Source organism: Pleurodeles waltl, chromosome 5, assembly GCF_031143425.1.
Source record: "Pleurodeles waltl isolate 20211129_DDA chromosome 5, aPleWal1.hap1.20221129, whole genome shotgun sequence".
Classification (NCBI taxonomy): Eukaryota; Metazoa; Chordata; class Amphibia; order Caudata; family Salamandridae; genus Pleurodeles; species Pleurodeles waltl.
In genome coordinates, this window is record NC_090444.1 from 674,976,292 (window position 1) to 675,001,502 (window position 25,211).

Genomic DNA, 25,211 nt, shown 5'->3' on the forward strand with positions numbered 1-25,211 from the left:
ACTGTTAAGAGGTCCCCTGATGTAAGGTTCAAGAGTGATGGTATGTGATGCAGTAATCTCAAGATGTTTGACCTATTAAGTATATCCCAAGGACCCTGTGATACATATAGGGGAGAGATTATTATTGTCAGCTGTTCATCAGTTTCCTTCAGATTTGCACTGTTTGTATTTGAAGACCCTTGGTTCTCCCACTCATTCTCTAGCCTATGTGTAGTGGGATGTTCTTGTATAGTGATATGCACAGGTGTTTGCTGTCTGTGTTCTCTGCTCCACACATCCACCTGAGCGAACTTCATTGCTTCTATGTGTACAGTTTTTTCTTCTGCGGTTTCGTTGGTCTTCCAGTCAACTTTTTTTCCCCTAGGCTAGATTCCCAGAGATATTCCTCCTGTCGCCCTTCCTATTCCATTCAGATCAGTTGGTTGCTGGGGCATTGTATGAATACTTTCTGGAGTTGGTGCCAGGTTGCGGGACTCATCACAACATCTTTATTATATTTTTTGATGTGAGTTAGGAGCAATGTTGTTTATGTGTAAGGGGGTCCCGACCCCCTTGGCCCATGAGATGCTTCTCCTGCCATCTGGGTCAAGGTGTTGAGTCGAGGGGACGATTGCTCTAGGCCCATTGTAGATCCTGAGTTCAGTTGTCCTTTCCTGTTTCGCGGTCTTTGCCATTGGAAAGCACTTGACCAGTGTCTGCTTTGTATTCTTTCGGCCAGTGTTATGGCTGTCTTCCATGTTTTTGTCCTTATAAGACTTTTGCTTCCCTTCCCCAGCCTGATCGATTGCTATACTAATGTGTGCCTGAGCGCAGGTTTTCTGTGTCACGCTTGATTGCGGTCTCTGCAGGAAGATTGGGTAGGTCTCGATTTGCCCGGATACCTGCAGGTGATTCCCAATGCAGCTCTGTCTATTGTTTTTTTGTGTGGCTTTAAGTGTTTTTTAAACATATTTTTCTGTTGTCTTGCTAGTTGCGGTTGATGCTTGATCCTGGGATAGTGCTCACACAGTGAGTTGTGGTTTAGGTCGGCGTCTTGCTCTTCTGTACTGTTTTCAGGAGTGTTTGTGGCTACGGAGGGCTGCAGAGTTGGAAGTGTTACTGTTTGTTGCATATTATTTGGTTCCGTCTCCCTGCTTCCATCCTCCCCTTCTGGAAGAACGGTGGAACTCCCTTTGTAGGATGGTTCAGTAGACACTGTCTCCTGCTGGTTTTCCACTGCCTTTTTTCCAGTTGTTTTTTTATTGTTTCCGGTGGCTGCTTTACAGTGCTGGATAATACTGGTTAGTAAGTCTGGCAGGGTCGCTAGTTTATCTATTATTTTGTCATTTCGTGACCCCTCCACCACTTTATCCTCTTTCCATCTGTTATCCCAGTTATCTGGTTTCCCACAAAGCGAGTTCAGTTTGCTGTCTAATATTAGTACACTTTGGGCCAACTTGTGGGTTAATTCTAGATGGATATCCATTTTGTGTGACTGCCAGGTTAAGGCTTTAACTGCAGCTACTAGGGAAGCATTGACAGTTTTTATGATGTAATCTGATGTGCCCACTTCTCCCATTTCCTTGTTGTGGGGATTTTCTTCTCTTGTAGCCTCCTCCTGGGCCCACTTGGTCCCTTTCCTGATACCTGGTACCCCCATATTTGCTTCTCGCAGTGGTCGACCGTCTTGCTATATTATGGTTGGCCGCTCCAATTGAGCTTCTATTGTACCTTGTAGTGGAGCAAGATTGGCCATTATCTGTAAATTCATATGCCTGAACGTCCTCTATTTGTGATCACGCCTGCTGGTGGATCTCAAACTCTGTTTCCCAGTTGTTATTACTTGGAGGTCCCAGTTTGACTCTCGCTATGGTGGGTTCTGGTCCTGCTACCTCAAGTTCATTCTCAGTGCTCACAGGGAAAATATTGCTTCAATTAGCTCTCTTGCAAATCTTGTTTTTATCATTGGGACCATTCCAGTTTTATTCCAGTTCAGTGTCTGCCAATTCTACCAACTCTCCAATTATTGAGGAGTCCATTCCAAAACTTATCGTGCAGCTGGCAGAATCTTGTTCCTGTTCTTGTCCTTGTTCTTATTCTGTTCTATTCGTGATGGCCTTGGTACTGGATCAAGCTCCAGTATCGGGGATGGAAGGATGGCTGGCACCTGTGGCACGGGGTCACCCATAAGTGTACCGGTTTCTCCTTCTTCTTCTCCTATCCCACTCCTTGCTCTAGTAAAGTAATTGTGGATGTAAGTTTTCTTGGAGCTTGGAACTTTCCACTTAAGGCCAATCTTGCAATTGTTCAGGGTTTTGTTCTCATCTGCTGGCGGCTGACTTGCCGTGGTGTCTAGTTCGTTGTCATCTCCCTCCTGGTGCTTCATTCCTATTGGTGCTTGGGCCCTTACGATCAACCTAGTAGAACCTTCAGGAACTGCAAGGGAGGTGCCACCTACTCGGGCTGCACGGGCTGAGCGGATTGAGGCCCTCATTATGACAATGGTGGTAAATGCCATCTACCGCCACGGCGACGGCCTCCAAAAGACCGTCGCCGTGGCTACCTACCGTCTGCCATATTATGAGCATAGCCAGAATTCCTCCAGAAGGCTTGTGGAATTTCGGCTACGGTCATGGTGGCGGGCGGCGGTAAGATGGCGCTGCATGACACATGATCCGGCCTGGTGGTGTTCCGCTGGCGCGTCCCATCTCCTGCCAAAGGACCCCCTGCAAGCAGGTAAGTCGGGTGCTCCGACAGAGGAGGGGGAGTGGGGATGTTGTGTGTGTGTGTAGGGGTGTGTGTGACTGTTTTTGTGTGCATGCATGCAGGTGTGAGGCGTGTGGAATGCGTGTGTGCTAGGATGTATGTCAGTGTGTGTTGATGTGTGTGTGTATGAATGTATGCATGTGTGGGTGAATGTGTGTAGGCGTGTGTATGTCTGTGCGTGTAGGTGGGTGTATGTTGAGGGGGTTGGGAGGGAGGGGTGGGGGGAGACCCCTATCAGTGTCAGGGAAGGATTTCCTGGCACTGATAGTGCCTACTGTCATGGTTTTCGTGGTGGTAAGATTGCCACGAAAACCATGGCGGTGGGTGGGGTCATAATCCCGAGGGTGGGACTGTGACGGCCACCTGGCTGGAGACCGAAGTCTCCAGCCCGGCTGCTGTTACCACCCTGGCGGACAGAGTGGTACATTGGCGGTTTGGCTTGAGCCAAACCACCAATGTCATATCTTGGGGAAAGGTACAGCCGGCCTGTTGGCAAAACCTTTCTCCAAAATAACACTGTCTGCCAGGGTCATGATGAGGGCCTGAGTGCCGCCACACCCACCCTTGTGGTGGGGGGGCACGAGCAAGCTACCCTCCATGGCCTGTTATTGCTTTCTGTCTTCTCAAACTTTTATGTCCTTCACCCTTTGCTTGGGCCACAACCTCAGCCAGTCTCAGTCTCGGTCTCTGACGTTAGTTCCAGGTTCTAGGGTTCTATTGTCACTGGTAGCTGCCGCCCCTAGCCCCTTGTGATGACCTTTGGGATGTTGTGTTTGCCGGGGATAGGGGCTAGGTGGAGTCCCTTCTCAAAACCATTAGGCGGCGCTAGGCTATTGAGCTCTAACTGGTCCCCTGCTTAACAACCCTGCTTAACCAACGTTTCAGTGTTTCAGTCTCTTTCAATCTTTTTCAGAGGCAGGCAGGCAGGCAGACAGAACGGCAAGGATCCAGGTACGCAAGAATGTGCAGAGATGTGGAGAGATGTGCACGCACATCAGGGACTCATCGTGTCTCACTGGGGCACTAAGGACACTGACACTTCACCGTTGCTTCACGTAGTTGCCACCGTGCTGCCCGGTTCACACAGCACCGCTCAGTGCTCTCTCCACTTTCCCAAGTTCGTTCCGTGCACTTTTGGGACATACTCCTCTGACCCTCCCGGTTTCCTGCTCCCGGCACCCGGCTCTCTGACAGTGGTCCCCACTCACTGCAGGAGGGGTTGAGGCTTTGAGGTCAGTGGTCGGCGGTCGAAAAGCCGTAGAATGTGCACTGGGCTCCGGTGTCCGGGGTCCTTTGCTCGCCGCTTGTTGCCCTGCCTCTAGCTATGTCCGCTCACTGATCCTGTTTCCATCCCATTCCTTGGATCTGTGCATGACTCTTACATTTTGAGGAACAGCAGTGTCCCACAACTGATGGCACAACTACAAAGAGAGAGTCTGGCTTGTTGATGAGCGAGATGTGAGACTGCAGTACCTAACAATCTGCCTTTCTTACTCTTTACCCTCTACACATTGGTGACATGTGCTATGTATTTCACTCTTCCCAGGTGATTCTGGCTATCCAAACCTGTCCTGGCTGTTGACAACAGTGGGGTGTCATTCGCTACAATGAGGCACATAGCAGATCAAGAAGAGTCATCGAAAGGACCTTCAGCCTGCTGAAGGCAAGATTCTGGTGCCTGCATTTGTCAGGCGGATCCCTGTGCTACTCCCCAAACAAGGTTTGCCATATCATTGTGGCCTGCTGTTTGCTGCACAACTTGGCACTAACAAGACATGTACCCCTACTGGAAGAGGAGGAACAACCTGATCCACTGGTGGCATCTGAGGGAACAGGGGACAGCAATGAAGAAGGGTAGGATGATGTGGACTCCAAAACTCAGCTCATTCAGTTATACTTACAATGAGTTGAAGGTACATTTTGCCTAATGTTTCCCACAACATTGCCTACGTAGATTTTTGTACAACTGTAAGAATGTACAGCCAGTGCTGGAGACACAGCAGTGTGTGTGTGGTGCAATGTATGTACTGTCACATACCCCTTGCTGCTTCATGTGTTTGATGACTCCCAAAGGTTCTTTACACACATGTTTTGTTTTCCTGGATGTGTTTCCTGCCTTCACATGTATGGACTGTTTGGACATCTACATGGAAAGAGGGTGTGAGCCCGTTTTGCTGACAGTACTTGTGACAACACATCTCCTCAGTACTTACACGCCAACCTAGTGTCCCTCACAATGTGGGTGGAGGGACGTCACGTCAGCTGAAGTAGATGGCCCTACAGTTGTACTAATCTGCAAAGCTGCATATTTGAGTTCATAACTGGTGTGAAGTGCAACTGACAAATGGTAATACTGGTCAGTCAAGAAATGTACACAAAGCAGGTACATGCGTCATTGAACAAATTGTACCTAAATGTATGCTACATATCTGTTCCTCACAGGTCTTCCTATGGTGGGATACCCTTTGCCATGCCGTGTACTAGGAGGATTAGGACATTCCTGGTCAAGTGTCAGGAAACCATTTCTCAGATATGGAATGTTACATGCCTGCAAACATTCGCCTTAGCTAATTTCTGGTACTGTTTCAACATTTTACATTGAGAAAGTAATTCAGCACATGCATGCATTATGAATAAAGCACCAATACATTGGGTGAAATTTCTCAAATAGACATCTTTTTTACACATTGTCTTATATTTGGAAGGAAAAAATGTAGAGAAAGACAAGGGGCAATAACACTTTTTCTTCTATTATGTGTTCCCCCAAGTCTCCCAATAAAAATGGTACCTCACTTGTGTGGGTAGACCTAATGCATGTGACAGGAAATGCAACATGGGCACATCACATTTTTACAGTTATATCTGACGTGTTTTTTGGAAAGTGCCTAGCTGTGGATTTTGGCCTGTAGCTCAGCCAGCACCTAGGGAAGCCTAGCAAACCTATACATTTTTGAAAACTAGATACCTAGGGCAATTCAGAAGTAGGTGACTTGTGGGACTCTCACCAGGTTCTGTTACAAAGAATCCTTTGCAAACCTCAAAATTTGTCAAAAAAACACTTTTTCCTCACATTTCGGTGACAGAAAGTTCTGGAATCTGAGAGGTGCCACAAATTTCCTTCCACCCAGCATTCCCTCAAGTCTCCCCATAAAAATGGTACCTCACTTGTGTTGGTAGGCCTAGTGTCCGCAACAGGAAACGCCCCAAAACGCAACATGAACGCATCAAATTTTAACATTGACACCTGACGTGTTTTTTGGAAAGTGCCTTGCTGTGGATTTTGGTCTCTAGTTCAGCCGGCACCTGGAAAAACCTACCAAAGCTGTGAATTTGTTAAAACTAGACACCAGGGGAACCCAGGACGGGGTAACTTGTGGCAGTCTCACCAGGTTCTGTTACCCAGAATCCTTTGCAAACCCACAATTTGGCAAAAAAACAAGTTTTCCTCACATTTTGGTGATATAAAGTTCTGGAATCTGAGAGTAGCCACAAACTTCCTTCCACCCAGCATTCCCCAAAGTCTCCTGATAGAAATGGTACCTCAGTTGTGTGGGTAGGCCTAGTGCCCGCGACATGAAATGCCCCAAAACACAACATGGACACATCACATTTTCCCAAAGAAAACTGACCTGTTTTTTGCAAAGTGCCTAGCTGTGGATTTTGGCCTCTAGCTCATCCGGCATCAAGGAAAACCTAGCAAACCTTGACATTTCTAAAAACTAGACACCTAGGGGAACCCAGATGGGGTAACTTGTTGTGCCCTCAGTAGGTTTTGTTACCTATAATCCTTAGCAAACCTCAAATTTCAGCCAAAAATAATAATTTCCTCACATTTTGGTGCTGCACATTTCTGGAATCTGAGGGGAGCCATAAACTTCCTTCCACCGAGCATTCCCCCAAGTCTCCTGATAAAAATGGTACCTCAGTTGTGTGGGTAGGCCTAGTGCCCGCGACAGGAAATGCCCCAAAACACAACATGGACACATCACAATTATCAAATACAAAACTACCTGTTTTTGCAGGGGGGGCACCTGCATTTTTTATCCTGGGCTCAGCAGCTATCTAGGGAAACCTTCCAAACCCAGACATTTCTGTAAACTAGACACCCAAAGGAGTCCAGGGAGGTATGCCTTGCCTGGGTCCCTCAGCATTTTCTTACACAGAATTGTCAGCAAATCTCAAATTTAGCTAAAGAATCAAATTTTTCCCACATTTCTGCGTGGGATCACCGCACCAGCACAAATTACCTACCACCCAACATTCCCCTCAGTCTTCTAATAATAATTTGTGTTGGTGGGCCAGGTGCCTGTGACAGGGAAGAGCCAAATACATGTCAAAATTAAGGGGAAACCAAAGCAGGTCCACAAGGGCATTTTGTAAAAATAACGTTTTTAGGCTGACAAGTGAGGCAACATTTTTATTGGTATAGATGAAACAATGCGAGGTGGTAGGAATTTTGTGGATTCCTGCAGATTCCTGAAGGTTCCATCACAAAAATGTGGGGAAAATGTGTGATTTCAAGCAAAGCTGGAGGTTTGCAACAAAATGGAGCAGGGTGCATGTAAAGTACACCACCATAGCCTCACCCAGATGCTTAATTTTCAGATGTGTCTAGGTCTCGTAGATTTTTCTACATGGCAGCATCCCAAAGTCCAAAAAGTGCAGCCCTCCCCATTCCAAGTGGGACGATTTTGAGAGTTAAACAAGTTCTAATGGCCCAAATGTAAAACCAAAACCCCAAATAATCAAATGTCCTCTTGCTTACCGTCTTTTAGTGTGCAGGGGAAGAGAATGAAAGACTGTTACCCTCTTCAGTTGGGGTGGGAGCATAACCATGCCCATACTGGTTGGTAGCCACCACCCCACTATTTTCTATTTTTTTAAATTCCCTTGCATCTAGTAGGCTTTCTGTCCCCCGGGGAATGGGGGAATGGATTGGGAGTAATTGCCCCATCTGCCCACTGCTAGGCAGAACAACTTTGTCTCCATTTATTTGGGGTGGGGGCCATACCCCAACACGCTTTTTTTGAAAAAAAATCTTCCCAGGTCTCTGGTGGGCTTTCTGCCCCCCTTGGCGGCATATGGGCCTGTCAGCAATAGGCCGATCTGGCAGAAATGACCAACAGTAATGTGCCCCCATGGGTAGAGACCCTTGCCCAAGGGGCTCCCCCAAACAAAACACACACACACACCAATGCCTGGGGCCTGAGTGTTTCTGGGCAGAAATGGCCTAAAATAAATTTGACTCCTGAGGGGAGCGACCCTTGCCTAATGGGTCCCTCCCCCTAAGTGAAATTGGCACAAAAAAAATCCCTGTTGTTCAGTGGTTGAGTATTTAGGGGCCCCCAGAACCAAGCAAGAGAAAGTCCTGCAACCTGAAGACGAAGAAGGACTGCTGACCTGAAAGCCCTGCAGAGAAGATGGAGACACCAACTGCTTTGGCCCCAGCCCTACCGACCTGTCTCCCCACTTCAAGAAAAACTGCAACAGCGACGCGTTCCCCAGGGTCCAGCGACCTCTGAAGCCTCAGAGGACTACCCTGCATCTAAAAGGACCAAGGACTCCAGAGGACAGCGGCTCTGCTCCAAAGAAGAAACAACTTTGCAACAAAGAAACAACTTTTAAAGGACTGCACGTTTCCCGCTGGAAGCGTGAGACTTGCCACTCTGCACCCGACACCCCCAGCTCGACCTGCGGAGAAACAACACTACAAGGAGGACTCCCCGGTGACTGCGACCCTGTGAGTAGCCAGAGTTGACCCCCCTGAGCCCCCCAGTGGCGCCTGCAGAGGGAATCCAGAGGCTCCCCCTAACCGCGACTGCCTGCTTCTAAGAACCTGATGCCTGGTGAAGACACTGCACCCGCAGACCTCAGGACCTGAAGGATCCGACCTCCAGTGCAGAAGCAACCCCCAGGTGGCCCTCTCCCTTGCCCAGGTGGTGGCTACCCCGAGGAGCCCCCCCCTTGCCTGCCTGCTTCGCTGAAGAGACCCCTGGGTCTCCCATTGAAACCTATTGCAAACCCGACGCCTGTTTGCACTCTGCACCCGGCCGCCCCGTGCCGCTGAGGGTGTACTTTCTGTGCTGACTTGTGTCCCCCCCCGGTGCCCTACAAACCCCCCTGGTCTGCCCTCCGAAGTCGCGGGTACTTACCTGCTGGCAGACTGGAACCGGGGCACTCCCTTATCCATTGAAGTCTATGCATTTTGGGTACCACTTTGACCTCTGCACCTGACCGGCCCTGAGCTGCTGGTGTGGTAACTTTGGGGTTGCCCTGAACCCCCAATGGTGGGCTACTTTGGACCCAACTTTGAACCCTGTAGGTGGTTTACTTACCTGCAAAACTAACAAATACTTACCTCCCCCAGGAACTGTTGAAATTTGCACAGTGTCTAGTTTTAAAATAGCTTATTGCCATTGTTGCCAAAACTGTACATGCTATTTTGCTGATTCAAAGTTCCTATGATACCTAAGTGAAGTACCTTTCATTTGAAGTATTACTTGTAAATCTTGAACCTGTGGTTCTTAAAATAAACTAAGAAAAGATGTTGGGGGTCATTTTGACCTCGGCGGTCTTTTGCCAAGACCGCCGAGGGACCGTCGTGCGGAAGACCGCCAGTGGTGGAGGCTTGCCGCTCGGCTTATTATGACCGTTGGCAGCTCTCCGTCCTTTTTCGGATGGAGAGCCGCCAACAGCCATACTGGCGGGCGGCGGGGAAGTGGAAGTTGCTCCACCGCCACGCCAACAGAACACCGCCCAGCGAATCACGTCCTGTGATTCGGCGTGGCGGTGTTATGTTGACAGTGTGGTGTCGGCGGAGCAGCCCCCATGGCTCCCGTCCCCTCCCGGAGGATCGTCGGACCAGGTAAGTCGATCGTCCGTGAGGGGAGGGGGTGGGGGGCGTTGTGTGTTGTGTGCGTGCATGGGGGTGTGCGTGTGTGTATGTAGAGGGGGTGTGTGAGTGTGTGTATGCTGGCGGGGTGTTGTGTGTTTGGGAATGAGTGAGTGTATGTCTGCAGGTATGTCTGTATGGATGTGTGCGTGTATGTTTGAATGTGGGTGTGCATGTCTGACTGTGTGTGTGGATGTTGGCATGTATGTCGGTGTGTGTGCGTCTATGTGTGTTGGTGGTGCCTGCGTGCGTGTCGTGTGTGCATGAGTGCTGTGATGTTGGGGGTCGGTTTGGGGAGGGGGGGTCCTGCCACCTTTGAGGAGTGGCAGGGTTGGTGCAGGGTGTAGGGGAGGGAGTCGGGGTGGGGGGTTGGGGGAGACCCCTATCAGTGCCAGTGAAGGAATTCCCTGGCACTGATAGTGCTTACCGCCATGGATTTCATGGCGGTTTCAAACCGCATGAAATCCATGGCGGTCAGCCGGGTCCAAATACCGCCGGCGGTATAGTGACGGCCGCCGGGCTGGAGACACTGGTCTCCAGCCCGGCAGTCGTCTCTGCCCTGGCGGGCGGAACGGAGAACCGGTGGATAACCATGGCCGTAACCGCCATGGTCATGATTAAAAAAAAAAGACCGCCAGCCTGTTGGCGGTCTTACCGCCGCTTCTCTGCCTTCTGCCAGGGTCATAATGACCCCCATTTTTCTATATAAAAACCTATTGGCCTGGAATTGTCTTTTGAGTGTGTGTTCCTCATTTATTGCCTGTGTGTGTACAACAAATGCTTAACACTACCCTCTGATAAGCCTACTGCTCGACCACACTACCACAAAATAGAGCATTAGAATTATCTCTTTTTGCCACTATCTTACCTCTAAGGGGAACCCTTGGACTCTGTGCATGCTATTTCTTACTTTGAAATAGTACATACAGAGCCAACTTCCTACACCTTTCCTTTCCTTTCATGTCCTGTGCTTGCTCCTACTCCCCGATCGGAAGAGAAATGCAAAGCTGAGCTTCCAGTGTGATAGGGGCAGCCTTTGATGAGGTCGCGCTGATGTCATCAGATGTCACTGGGGGGAGCGGGAGGGTTGCGGGTGGAAGTGGAAGCAATTCCCCTTCCATCCCTGCCCATCAGAGGGTGTTAGGAGTCTCATGGAGGATTACTTCCATGGAGGGTTACTTCCAAGGTTACGTGCCAAGTATGGTTATGTCCTTGGCACCTGAGTGCTGCAGCCAAGGACATAACCTCTACAATCTTGGTGGGAAGAGGTTAAAGTAGAGAACACTTTAACATTTGCTAGCAGTGGTAAAGTGTGCAGAGTCCCAAAGCCAACAAAAATGGGTTTCAGAATTCAGGAGGGGTGAAAGCAAAAGGTTTGGCTGTGACCTTTCAGAGAGGGCCAGGTCCAGCATACACTATATGAACTTTAAAACATACATAAAATTTGAAAATAATATTACATTTAAACATATATATAAATACATATGAAAATATGTTCCATAAATAGAAAATACATGCTTTAAAATGAAAACTTAAAAAAAATATATTATTTAAACATAGATAATAAAAAAAAAACATGATTTAAATTAAACTAACCTTTAAAAGAAAAGCAAAAAAAAACACAACTAGATTCACAGAGTTGAATTCACTACTGCCACTCCAAACTGATCAGGGAGGGGTCAACTATACTATTCCACTAATATACAAGCAGAAATAGGGAAAGTGTTAGATTTTTGAGGGACATGAATTACTATCCCCACTCCAGTCTGAGAAATAGTTTTGGACTTTGGAAGGTCAAATTTCCTATTCCCATTCCAATGCATAGAAACTTAAGGGAAGTGTAGGAATTTAGAGGGGTTATATTTACTATTCTCACTCCTTTATAAAACAGTAGGGAAAGTGTGAACCTTTGGAAAGGTCAGATTCACTATTCCCACTCCAATGTAAAACAAAGTAAGGAAAGTATTGGTTAGATTTACTATTCCCAATTCAATCCAAGCCACAGCAGATAACCTGTTGGACTTTTGAGTTTTCAAACGTTTTTGTTCCCACTCCAACTCAAGCAACAGTAGTGGAGGTTCCTACATATAAATTAAGTATAGAAAATTCATCTACATTCATATTAACATACAAATATATTTACTATTTTGTTTAAAGTTTCATAAACTTTTTATATTTTTTCCTATATACTACCATGGGGAGACATTGCCAAAGGATTGGTGCCTGGTCCATGTCTCTGCGTCGACTCGACATCCTGTGATTCTGGGCAAATCACTTAAACTCTCCATGCCCCCAAAAAACTGATGCTTATGGAAAGCCCCCCAATGCCATTGTACCTAGTTTGTGCTATATAAAGCTGGAAAAATAAATAAATAAACAATGCTGCAGCACTATTAACATAATGTTTTAATAAATATTAAATAATGTAAATATATTAAATCATTTTAATGATTTATTTTAAAAATCCCACTTAAATTAAAACGTTTATATTTGTTTCTTATGTATTGAAAGTTAGATATAGAATAAATGTGTATTTTTAGAATTAATGTTATATTAATGTTTAACTTTAAAACAGTATCTCAATATTTTATCATAGAAGTATACTTATTTAAAAAAAATATTTTAAACAAGAACTGGGCATTTGTAGTGCTGGCAATACTATTTCTCCTTTTTGTCTGTAGTAACTCCCACACAGAAATTTAGCTCCCCACCCTGTTTCATGGGTGGAGGCATGTAAGTATATACTTTTGTGTAACTTTATACTTGTAAATGTAAAACAGGCAAAAGTGATATAGTTGCTCAAAATAAAAGTGGAAAATACAACTTACCAGATACCTTGGTGACTAGCTCTGATAGAGCCTCGGTATAAATGCAAAATCCTAGAAATAGAAACTGTTCCTCTAAGTGAATTGAGCAAAGAACCATAAATAAAACAACACTTCCGCATGCCCCTCCTCTTATTCATGTCTACCCACTTTCTTTTTTGTTAGTGGCAACCACTGCTGAACATCTGTGGAACAGGTTAACTTCAATAGGGCATATTTTGGTCAATGTATGTTTTTGAGAAACCAATTAGTATGCCCTAGCACAGATTTGTGTATACGTTTTAAATAGCAAGAAAAATAATGCAATAATATGCAGAATGAATGTATAGGCTTAAATGAAAAATGAATGGTTCTAAATGCAAAACTTGTAGTAGGCAACTATATTTACTTGTGCCAGGCCTGAATAGCTGAAGCAGCATTTTATGACAAGCTGACCTGGCGTAAAAATGTTAACCTTCCATGAACTGTTTTTTCCTCACCTTCCCAAAGGCATATTTTTCATAATGAACAATAGTTGCATGAAATGTTTTTTTGCAAATGTTTCTACTTACACAAAGATCACTGTTAATTAATAAGTAGAGACTTGCCATTTAGTGAGGTAATGAAGCCTATACCTTAAGACTCAGCTTTTGTAAAGCCAATGAATGGTGTGAACAACCATGGAAATTAATTTTGCATTTGATAAGAAATGTTTCAGTCAACATTGCTGTCTGTGGACCATTGTATTTCTGGTGAGAAAAAAAGAGCGATCCTATTCCCATGAAGGTACCGAAAGCTGATTGGCTGACTGAAAAAAGAAGAAACAACATGTTGCAAAAGTTTAGGTTGTGATGTCTATGATAGTGTGTGTTCCTAGCGTAGGTTACCGCTTCCCTCATTCTCTCACACCCTCTTCCACATTGTCATTCAGATGCTGCTCATGCTGAGAGTCTACTGAGTTTCTTGAACCTCTCCTTAATGGAAGTTCTGCTTTGGTTGACTATTTAATTACTGAGCTGATATTCTGATTCTGAACTAACCTTTATGCTTATTGAGCTCTCTGGGTTCTAACTGACACCTTTTCAGCCCATTCCTAGAATACGGTTTCTTTCCTATATGTAATGCACTTTATGCATTTATGATGATTTATTGATTGCTTATTATGATTATTGACAAACCTTATCACTGATATTAATTAACATGTATGTTGACACAATAAAAATTGAATACCAAAAAAGATTTGATCAATAAAACCACTCTCATTATTGACTGTAAATAGAACTGAGATTGTTCATCTCAGCAAACATCAAAGAGCCAGAGACCCAGTGAAAAAATAGGGATTTTTCTCTGAATAAATAGTGAAATCTATCTCATAAACAGATAACTTAACTGAGATCCCCACACCAGCACATTCTTATACCTCCATTGGGAATCTGTTGTAGTGCACTATTAAATACATTGGACCTACCGAAAGCCTGTCCCTACCTTGTAACAGGATCTTCAACAGATAACTACTATCCTAGAAACCTAGGAAAACCACTACAAACCACTCCAGCACATTACTGTAGACAACCGCTGTTTTAGCAGCATCTGTTGACAACTATTGAGTACAAGAGAGCTGCTGTATCACTGATAAATAGATAGATAGGTGACACACACTGTAAATAGGTTTTGAGAGCACAGAGCACTAGAATGCTCTGAAGTTTCATGGTTATAAATTCCTCTTAGCATCACAGGTCAACTATCACCTCACACAATTATGAGACTGCAAGCACTGAGAGATAGTGTGTGTGGTTTGCATTGTTAAAGGGGGAGATGATCAATGTTTGAGTGGTGTTGCCTGTTTGGTGTACCATCATTTGTTAAGCATTTATCTTTGAAATTATTCTTGAACTTACAATAGTAAATGTTTGATTACTGCTTTCTGGAGGAGTGCTACTTTACTGTCCAAGGCGACTGACAAGTAGGTGACTACTGGTATTAGATTATAGTGTGGTATAATCCATAAGGCAGGTTTCTAAAAGTATTTTGATGGACACCATCTTGTGTTTGGTTGCTGGCTGCAGATTTTTCTCTCATGTTCCACTGTTTTATTCACCTGTGCCATGTTGGGAGATACATGCAATGTTATTCCTTGTGCCTCTATTACTTCCTGCCCTTCTGTGCACTGGATACCAGGATAAAGACCAGGGGGGTGAAAAATATTTTGTATTTATTGTTCCTGTTAATTGTTGATTGTGTGATAATTTATATTATAAACATCCTGTAAACGTGTAGAAAGTGCCTTACTTTTAACGTGGATGTCAGCTGTTTTTTTTGTACATGTGCATTTGTCCAAGCAGTGGTTAGTTTGGGTAAGCGCTCAATGTGTTTCCAAGCAGTGGTGAAATAAGGACAGTACATTTTGTAGCATTTGTATAGACTGATGTATTGCACTGTGTGTGTTCTTTGTAGTTGTTCCTTTTTGGACAGGTACGGTTTCTTGGTATTCTAATAACCATCCATCATGTGGTGTGGTTGTTGATATGTTCTGAGGGACGCGCTAAAGACTTGAAAGGGACTACATATCCTAAGCTGCCTTGAGGCCCCAGGAGGCGGCCATTTTCACCTGCACCCACTTGACACCAACGAGCGCTATAAAGCGCGTGGGGGCACCTCGCTGCGCAGGACGTGCTAAAGACTTGAGAGGGACTACATATCCCAAGCTGCTTTGAGGCCCCAGGAGGCGGCCATTTTCACCTGCACCCACTTGACACCAACGAGCGCTATAAAGCGCGTGGGGGCACATCGCTGCGTGGGACGCGCTAAAGACTTGAGAGGGACTACATACCCCAAGCTGCTTTGAGGCCCCAGAAGGCGGCCATTTTCACCTGCACCTGCACCCACTTGACACCAACGAGCACTATAAAGCGCGTGGGGGCACCTCGCTGCGCGGGACGCGCGCGGGCCAAGGGCGGGCCCGTCCACGCCCGTCAGAGGCCGGGCTGAGCCACCCCCCTAACATTGACCATTCAAGTAGGCATCATTGGTCTTAGCTCTACGCGTTGTTGCCAATACTGTGCCATCCCGTAGGTTGCATCGTTATATTGATACTCTATAGAACATTTTATCACCAATAACAGTCCCAGATGGGTAAAAGGAAAGCAATAAAGGCTGGGGCAGGGGCAGCGCTAAAAGCTAAGCGGAAAAGGCACAAGCATGCAGCTAGTAACTGCGTTATGGACAGAATTGACTCTCTTTTGGGTGAATGCGAAGGAATTTTAACTACTCCTCAGGGAGGAAATAACTTTAACGGTACTGGGGGGGAGTGCTCCCCAACCAAAAGGAGGGCTTGCCCAAAGAAAATTGCTGAGATTTTTGTGAAACGTGGGCAACAGGACACAGCCACTAAAGGGCAGGGAGAAGGCAGGAATGTTATCACCCACACTGCTCCATCTCTAGTGAACCAGCCGCCACTGGGCTCTAACGATTTAATCCAGTGCAGCAACCGCTTTAACCCGTTATTTAATGCCCTAGAATCAAATGATGACCTTGACCCAGGTACCAGGGTGGATGGGCTAGTAGCCGCAAACACACACTCAACTCACTTAAACCCACAGCACATTCAATGCATACAAGAATTAAAAAAGGAAGTACTAGAACTTAAGCTCATGGTTAACTCCTTAATTGCAATAGTAAAACAGTTAACTCTTTCAGATGACACGGCCACCATGAACTTTACCCAAAGCCCAACCCTAGTAGGCACCGCGACAAATCTGACCATTTTTTCAGCACCCAGCTGTGATGGTCTCCTCTCAGACGGTGTTAAGACCAAGAACTTCCACCAGCCTCCTTTGCATAACAGCTGAGGCGCAGGAAATGCACTAGACGACCATCACAAAATCCCCAAACTCATGAGCAATACTGCCCCAAAATACTCTGTACAGCCTGCCATTGATTGGTCTCAATCAGGAAATGTAGTTCTAATGGTCAACACTCCCAAGTTAAACACATCGACACAAAAGGAAGGGGCAGACTCTATCAGAAACAAGGCAATTCACTGGATTTGCCATGTAAGAGGCTGTCGCTCTGTAATACGTGAAGATATAATTAATGTAGCAAGATGGCCTGACCCGGGAACACATTTTGACATTTTAAAACTGACACTCAAGGACGGGACCATGGTGGACAATTTGGTGGCCCTAGATGCAAGAACAAGCCCACCAGCACACTCGCGCATCCAGTTCAAATACCCTAGGCCACCCGCGCACTACGGGGATTGCCCGAGCTACTGCCTAGCAAATAATTTATCTACCCTTGGTGAGAACGATTGACTAAAAGCTTCATCTAAAATCTATGCTGAAAAACCACGCAATCAACATATATCAATCACCTCCAGGCCTGCTGCAATCCCTAACACTGCCAGTGCAAGTACTTATTCTCCCTCTCCTGACATATTCCCCCAGACCTCTGACGGCTTACTGTGCAAATATGACAATACTGCATCTCTCACCTTGCAGGAATATTGCCCACCAAATCAAGAACCGATAGCTAAGCCTGCAAGCACTTCCCTCACTAGGGCCAGGTCAGCTCCATTAGAGGAACATCACCACTCACCCCAGGTCTCACTGACCAACATTGGTATTGATCCACTTCTTCCCACTCAACCTCACCTGCCAAACCAACCCCTGGCAGCTAATTATGTAAATACCAGGCCATTAGACAGGATAGCTCCTCCACTCACTGGGGTACGACTTGTCTCATGGAATGTGTCAGGTTTGAAATCTATTCTCCCTCTTCCATCCTTTACCTCTTTTATTAAAGAACATGACATATGCCTTCTTCAAGAGACATGGTCAACTGATCCACTTTTTCGAACATGCTATTCAAACTTCCACATCCCTGTCATGCCCAGTACTAGAGGCAGGCCTTTTGGGGGCTTGACCATCTGGATCAGAACATCACTTAACTGTTGTATATTACAGCTACCCACCGATTCTCCCGACCTGTTAGGTCTTCGCCTATCTTTCGGGCCTGACACTGTTGTGAACATCTTCAATATCTACACTTGAGGGGTCAGGGGGGGTCAAGTCTCCAAAACCCTTTGTGTCCTGGCAGCCCTCTTGCAAAACTGTTCCCACCATCATAAAACCATTGTGGCAGGTGACCTTAATGTCACATTCGAACCTCTAGACTGGGATGATCTCAGGTCCACAGACGAGGAGGATCGAGCTTGGTCTATCCCCCCCTGTGCATTCTACCCATCAAGAGATGGACTCAGGTCGCTGTCCAAGTAAAGTCACTGACCATAGAATTTGGGCTCAGGGCATTAAATGGCAGAACCAAATCAGACACCAAAGGCCTTCACACATTCAACAAAACCAACCACACCAGCAGAATCAACTACTGTCTATTCGACATAAGATTATGGCCCCTAGTCATCGACATGACGATCATTGAAAGAACTGAAAGTGATCATAATCATTTCTCTGTCCATACGTTAGCTTTGGGCAACCACTCACCCACGATTAACTCCTCAATAGCAGCACCAGAGGGTATTAGCCTGGTTAACGACAAACGACACCTAAAGTGGGACAGCACTCATCAACACAGCTAAGAACACCCTAAAGACTACATTAATGGACCTAGAGGTGGGTCCCGCAATCCCCTATAAGAAAATACGTTTAATTCACACATCATGCTTCAGGGATATCGCAGCCCACTTCTCAGTATCCACAGCCCATGATGGCAAGAGACCCAAAGGTAGGCACCGCTGGTTCAATAAAATGTGCCGGTCCTTAAATAAGCACTTAATCCAAGCTATTAAATCCAAGGATGCCAACGCCATCCGCCTAGCTAGGAAGTCCTAGAAGTCAGCCATACGCAAAGCCAAGCATGACCAAGATGATAAGTGGTGGATAGCACTTAGCGACGATGTGTGCAAGAGGAATTGTAGTCTGTTCTGGACCCTGGCAGCGCGAGGCCCAGAAAGCAGTGGATTGAACATTACAACCAACATCGCCCCGAAAGACTGGGTAGATCATTTTAGTAGGCTGTACTCCCATGACCATGATAGCCCCACTCCTGTTCACATGGACCCCTGCCTAAACACTTCTTTAGCACCCACCACTGAAGTGCCCCAGCTGTTCTCTCAAAGTGACATAATATATTCCCTAGGCACCATAAAACGCGGCAGGGCCCCCGGATCGGATGGTGTTCCAGCAGACCTGTTCTCAACCGACATTGTATCCTAGTCAAGATACCTCACCATCATAGCGAACGCAATAGCATCTGGGGCGCCTATCCCTGAGTCCTGGAAAGGGGCTATTGTTCTCCCGAGGTTTAAAAAGGGCGACAGATCACTCCCCTGCAAATACAGACCAATTAGTCTAATTGACTGTGTGCAAAAAGTCTTCTGCCACTGCCTCTTGGGAAAGATCGAAGACTGGATGACTGAACATGATATCCTTAGTCCCCTCCAAGCTGGTTTCCGGAAACAAAAATCTACCACTGACCAAGCCCTCAGGTTCCTATTTTTATACTGGAAAACAGTGCTCATTGGTAAAGGAAGCCTATATGTAGCTTTTGTGGATCTAAAGTCGTCTTTTGACCTAGTACCTCACAACAAACTATGGGACACTCTCTCCCGAATGGGAATCCCGGAGCATATCCTAGCACTATTGATATGGCTCCACAAGGACAAATACGCACGAGTCAGGTGGGACAACAAGGGGCAACTAACTGATAGAATCCATGTATCAAGGGGTGTGCGGCAAGGGTGTGTCCTTGCCCCGACCCTCTTCTCTCTGTATATCAATGAAATCGTCCCCTCCCTGCTTAGAGTGGATGCTGACGCACCATCACTTGGCACACAAAAAATCCCTGTCATGCTCTTTGCAGATGATACTCTCCTGATATCTAAGACCGCTAGTGGACTAAGGAAACTCCTCATGTGCTTTGAAAAATACTGCTCAATGCGGGGACTTGAAATCAATGCCTCTAAAACAAAACTAATGACCCTCAATCCCCATATATCTTTTAGAGGGAAGTTTACACTAGAGGGCACCACACTTGAGAAGGTGGGCATTTTCAGCTACCTGGGTATAGCATTGACTGACAACATTTCTTGGAAATCACACATAGGAAAGCAAGCTTTAAAACTAAAGCAAACAACAGGGGTATTATTAAAAAACTTTCACCTCTCACACCCAAAACCAATTCGCCCAGCAATACAGATATACGAAGCCCAGGCTGTGACCTCAGCACTTTACGGGGCTGAACTATGGGGTTACGCCAAAATCCAAGACATAACCATCGCTGAAAACAACTTCCTAAGAAACCTTGTGTCCCTTCCACCAAGCACTCCACTGTTCCCCCTTTTTAAGGATCTTGCCATAAAACGCATCGGTCATAAAGCCTGCCTACGCCCTCTCCTGTATTGGCGGCGTCTCTGGACTACCCCAGAGCTTGAAACCTTTACTGTAGCCCTGCAGGTTTTTTTAAAAAGCTGATCATCTTCATAGCATCCCCTGGCTCCGATATATTAAGGGGTCACTTTACTCACTTGGGCTCAGTGAACGCTGGAATTCACCAACCACCTCCGTCTTTCCCTCGAAAAGCGAACTAAGGAAACTATATTGGCAAATGGCAGATCACGAAGATCTAGGGGCCGCACTTCACACTACATCATCTTGTGACTTTGTTAACTTAAAAGAGACAAGCAAGTATGAGGCTTTTTGGGACATAATCACGGTCCCAAGGAAAAGGAAACTGTACATTCAGCTCTGCATTGGAACGCTACCACTAAGACTTTTCACCAGCCGCTGGTTACACAAAGAATCAACCGCTTGTCCAGCCTGCAAAGCCCCCATTGAGAACCTCCCTCATGTCCTTTTTGCCTGACCCGCGTACACCGGCTCACGTAGGAAATGGCTGGCCCCGGCATGCAGACTGCTGGGAGTCCGCAGCTCTGAAATAGCCCTGCGAATCCTCAGATCACACACTAGGCCAACGCTAGTGATCGCCGTTGCCAAGTTCCTCGGAGCTAGCTGGATTGCTAGAGGGAAATTTTTATCTGCTTAATGGTTCCAACAAGACTGTTCCATCACACTGTGTGAGTGTATTTTATCTTTATTCCATTTTTATCATTATTATATGTATTGTTATATTTATTACTTTGTGTATTTATTTGTATTTATTGCTGCTATGCGCTTTTATGGCTCGTGTAGCCAAAATAAAGTTCCTTTGACTTGACTTGATATGTTCTGAGGAGTGTGATTGTGAAAGTGACATTTATCCATTATTCCCAAGACTTTGTTGCATTATTGACATCTATATGTGAACCTATTGCAGAATATGAAATTCAGATTTTAGCTTGAGTGCTACACTCACCTGCAATTTCATCCAGAGCCCAATGCGCCATTTGCTCAATTGGACTCAATAAACAGTGTTTTGCTGTCATTACCTAGCAACTAGATGACCTTATTTACAACCTGATTTCCCTAGAAACACACAGGGAAAGATGCCTGATGAGTTTTTGTGTGCCCTGTAGAGTGACAGATTTTTTTCAAGTAGAATCTCAAGCAGTGATGTAAACCAATGATATTGCGGTAAAAGTCTGTCAAAAAATAATTTACATGAACAGTTGCAAAACGCTCTTGCAGTTGCACAGCGCCGAGGCCTGGGTTAAAAAACATTTTGTGTTGGGATTGTGTTACATTTCTAATGCAAACCTGCTGCAAAGCGTTGTGGTGGGAAATACAATCCAAACCAAATCCTGACTTATGTTAGATTGTAACTCAAATGAACACAAAGTTGCATAATGTGCCACATTGCATAATTTTGTATTGAGGAAGTGTTCCATGAGTGGTGTATGTCCGTTTCAAGTAATAACCCACAGGGTTTGACACAAATCCCTATTTACAAAGAATTGTAGATAGAGATTTGTATGAAAATCCTGTGCCTCACTGAGGTGGGGGTAACCAGGAGAAATGTTTTCATTCCTCCTCATTTTCCCACTTTACTCTGTGCTGCATTGTACAGCGCACATGCAAAGTGGAAAATGCTTCAATGCATAGTTTTTGTTTTTGGACCCCTTCCAGCACTAAAGCTATGTGTCCCATAACGGAGACAGCCTTGCACTATGTTGTAAGGGTGTTTGCATTGATGCATAGCAGTCAAAACTGCACTAGCACAGTGAGAGAGCAGAGCAGTGTAACATCTTAGTATGTATGGCAATGTTCTGCTCTCTCCAATTCATGTAACACAGTGCAGCAATTCTACTTGCCACCCTGAGTTACGTGACTTCTTTGTAAATCTGGTTGTGAATATTTACCACATGTAGCAGGAAGCTTGTAAGTGGGTGATATCCACAACGTAGAGTTTCCATTGTGGAAGAAACAGCGGAGACTTATGGTGAAGAAGGCAACAGTCTTTGGAAGTGCTGTATGCTCCCACAAATATTTCTTTAATGTGACTTTTATTTTGGCAGCATGTGCCCTTTAATGAAGGCTGTCACGATTGCCAGCACTTTGCAGAGGTGATCGTCTGTTTATTTATCTGACATATGAAGTCATCTTTTACCCAATAACCATAATTTTACTTTTTATTTTCATTACCAAGAGTCATACTGGACAATAGAAGTCTTTTTTATTGCTAAGGCCATGACTCAGAGCTTGAATGGATAGATGTTCAAATGCTTATTTTTAAGTTTACGAGATTAGAGGTTTTCTGTTGTTATAAACTTAGGCCCTCAATAAGAGTTTGGCGGTTCTTAGACCATTCCGCCACGGTACAGTGTCCGCCGTATTACGAGTTACAAACACCAACCCGATGAAACACAGCCAGAAATCCAACACCTCCAGTGCCACTCTGGGCGAAAGAACAACTGACCATCCGCTGGGCCCGCCACCCCGACACCATTCCGGCCGCCATATTATGAGTTGAAAGTCAGCACCGCTGAACATGCACGGTGGCAAAACCATTGGCGGTGCTCACCACGGCGGGCCAAGAAATCACCACCAATCAGGCAACACCAGATTGGACAGCCCGAGTACCCCACACCTGAAACACATACACACACCTGTTCACCGCACTATAATACATACACCCTCACACCCCCACAAACCTTGGCACAGGATCGTCGACAGGGTGAACTCAGTCTGCAGCTACCCATGCACAAGGAAGGATATCAGGAAGAGGTAGAACGACCTCAGGGGCAATGTCTGTTACATGACGTCCAGGCACAACATCGCTCTCAACAGGACTGGCGATGGACCCCCACCTCCTCCCCTTGACTTGACATCCTGGGAGAAGAAGGTCTTGGACATCATGCATCCAGAGGGCCTGACTGGACTCATTGGAGGGCCTGACTCAGGTAAGGAGCCAGCTACCCCCCTGCACACTAACCACTCCAGTCCTGTATGCCTCCCAAGCACCCACCACTCCCCATCCCAAACCACAAGAATGCACCCCCCAATATCACCTCACCTTCCCACTCTGCATGCCACACCACCCCTCTCCCACCATTCACACACCCACCCTGCACAATGCACCCCAAACCTTCACTACCTCCTCAACTACCACTCTCACAACCCATTGCAATGCACGCTGGATCTGAGTCACACTCACATCTCACAATGGAGCACCTGCATGGACAACCATCTCACAGCCCACCGACTGCTAGTCAACACCACTTCACTATCTATGGTAATTACACCAATGTCAAGCAGCAAACCCACAACCACAAATGAAATGACAAGCATGGCCCAAAGCCCATAAACCATGCAGTGTCTGCATTGCTGCAAATGTCATTGCTATTCCTGGGTAACCAATCCACCCACTGCAAGCAGCACACCATCACACCACAACAACATATCCACGTACTAACTTTTACCATTTCCATCCACAGCTCACCCTGCTACTGCCGCCCAGCAGAGGATGCCAGAGTCAGACAGCCCTCCCCAGGATGAAGGCTCCAGTGGATGTCTGGAGGATGATGATTTGCCTCGGCCATCTGGGGCGACTGGCCAGGCCACCGTCAGCAGCCCCAACCTGGACACCCCAGACTCACCCTCCTATGTGGCTACAACACCTCAGCTAGCCCCTCCTCCCCAAACCTGTGCCTCAGGGACCAATCAATTAGAGGTGTGCCCCACAGTACAGGGACCTGAGTCAAGGGCACCCGCCTCAGACAATGAAGACCCTGGTGCTTCTGGGAGTGGGCACACTGTGCCAGGGGCACAGGGAGCCAGGGGTAGTGGGTGGGGAACTGTGGTCCAAAGGAGGGGGCAGCAACACCAGCAGACTGGCCAGGAGCCCCTGACCCAAGTCCTAGGTGCATACCACCAAACCCAGGACACCATGGCTCAGATCCTCGCTATCCTGCACGAGACCTAGAGGCTACAGAGGGAGAACCATCAGGAGGCCATGCAGCAGTGGCAGACCCACAATGCCACCATGGCATCAATAGCAGGGGTACTGGTGGACCTAACCACCAGCCTGCATCAGTCCACCTCCCACCAGCAGGTGCCTACCATCAGCCTGAGCACTTCTGGGCCATCCACGTCAGCTGCAACCAGTGGTATGGAGGCCCAGCCACAGGACATGGGGGACACCAGCATCCCTTTCCCTGTAGCTGAGGATCCCCCACGCAGGCTAGGACATCCAACCAGATAACCAGCCTGTACTGATGCCAAGACCAAGACCATCGCCAGGAAGTGAGCCTCTTCTGGACTTACCCCCTAGTGCGTCCCAGCAACACCCTGTTGACTGTCCACTGTCAGAACTCCATTTTCCAATGGCATCATACTGGACTTCAACTCCCCAAAGGTGGGCTAACTACGCTGATGATCCCACTCGCCATGACCCCACTCATCAGCCCTTGCACTGGGTAAATCATAATAAACACCTTTGGGCACAGTACTGCCTATGTCGTTTTTTACCATGAGTACAAAATGTACAGCCATTACATGTGTAATACCCAGACCATTGTCCTGCCAATGTATATGCTAGTGCCAGAAGGGGGAGCAATCATTGACAAGTTCAGGAATATTGTTAACAGCACCACAAGCAAAGTAATGTGTACACCCAATGCCCACATTGAACACACATCCCTGATAGCAGCCGTGCACACTGCAGAGATTGCAACTGGTTGCATAGAATGGCTGTTACACATACCTGTATGTCAGTGAAAGTATTGTTGTATCAGCTCTGCTCTGGCATCAGTTGCATCCTTGTCATCCTCCTCCTCATCACTCCCAATGTCCTCTTCATCAGCCACTGGCACAGCTGCACCCTCCTTAACATCCAGTAATGGGATGTGACGTTGGAGAGCCAAATTGTGTAACATGCAGCATGCTTCCATGATCTGGCACACTTTTGCTGGTCTGTGCAGTAGGGTCCCTCCAGTGAGGTGCAGGCACCCGAATCTGGCTTTCAGCACTCCGAAGGTGCATTCAATAACCCATCAGGTCTTACCATGGGCCTCATTGAAACCTTTTTTTGCTACTGTAGTCGGATGCATGAGACGTGTAAGTACCCATGGCAGGTTGGGTTAATCAGAGTTGCCTGTGTGCACAGAGGTAATAGGCATATTGGAAACTGTAGATAAAACTGGAAGGTGGTGTAGAGTGTGCAGAATACAGAGGCACTCATGTGATACGTTGCATACTGATGAGCCAAGCACAATCCCTTTGCAGTGGTGCCATCAGGTGTGGGATGCTGCTGCTCCACAGAATGTAGGCATCATGCACTGAACCTGGGAACCAGGCAGTCACTTGTGTGATGTAGAA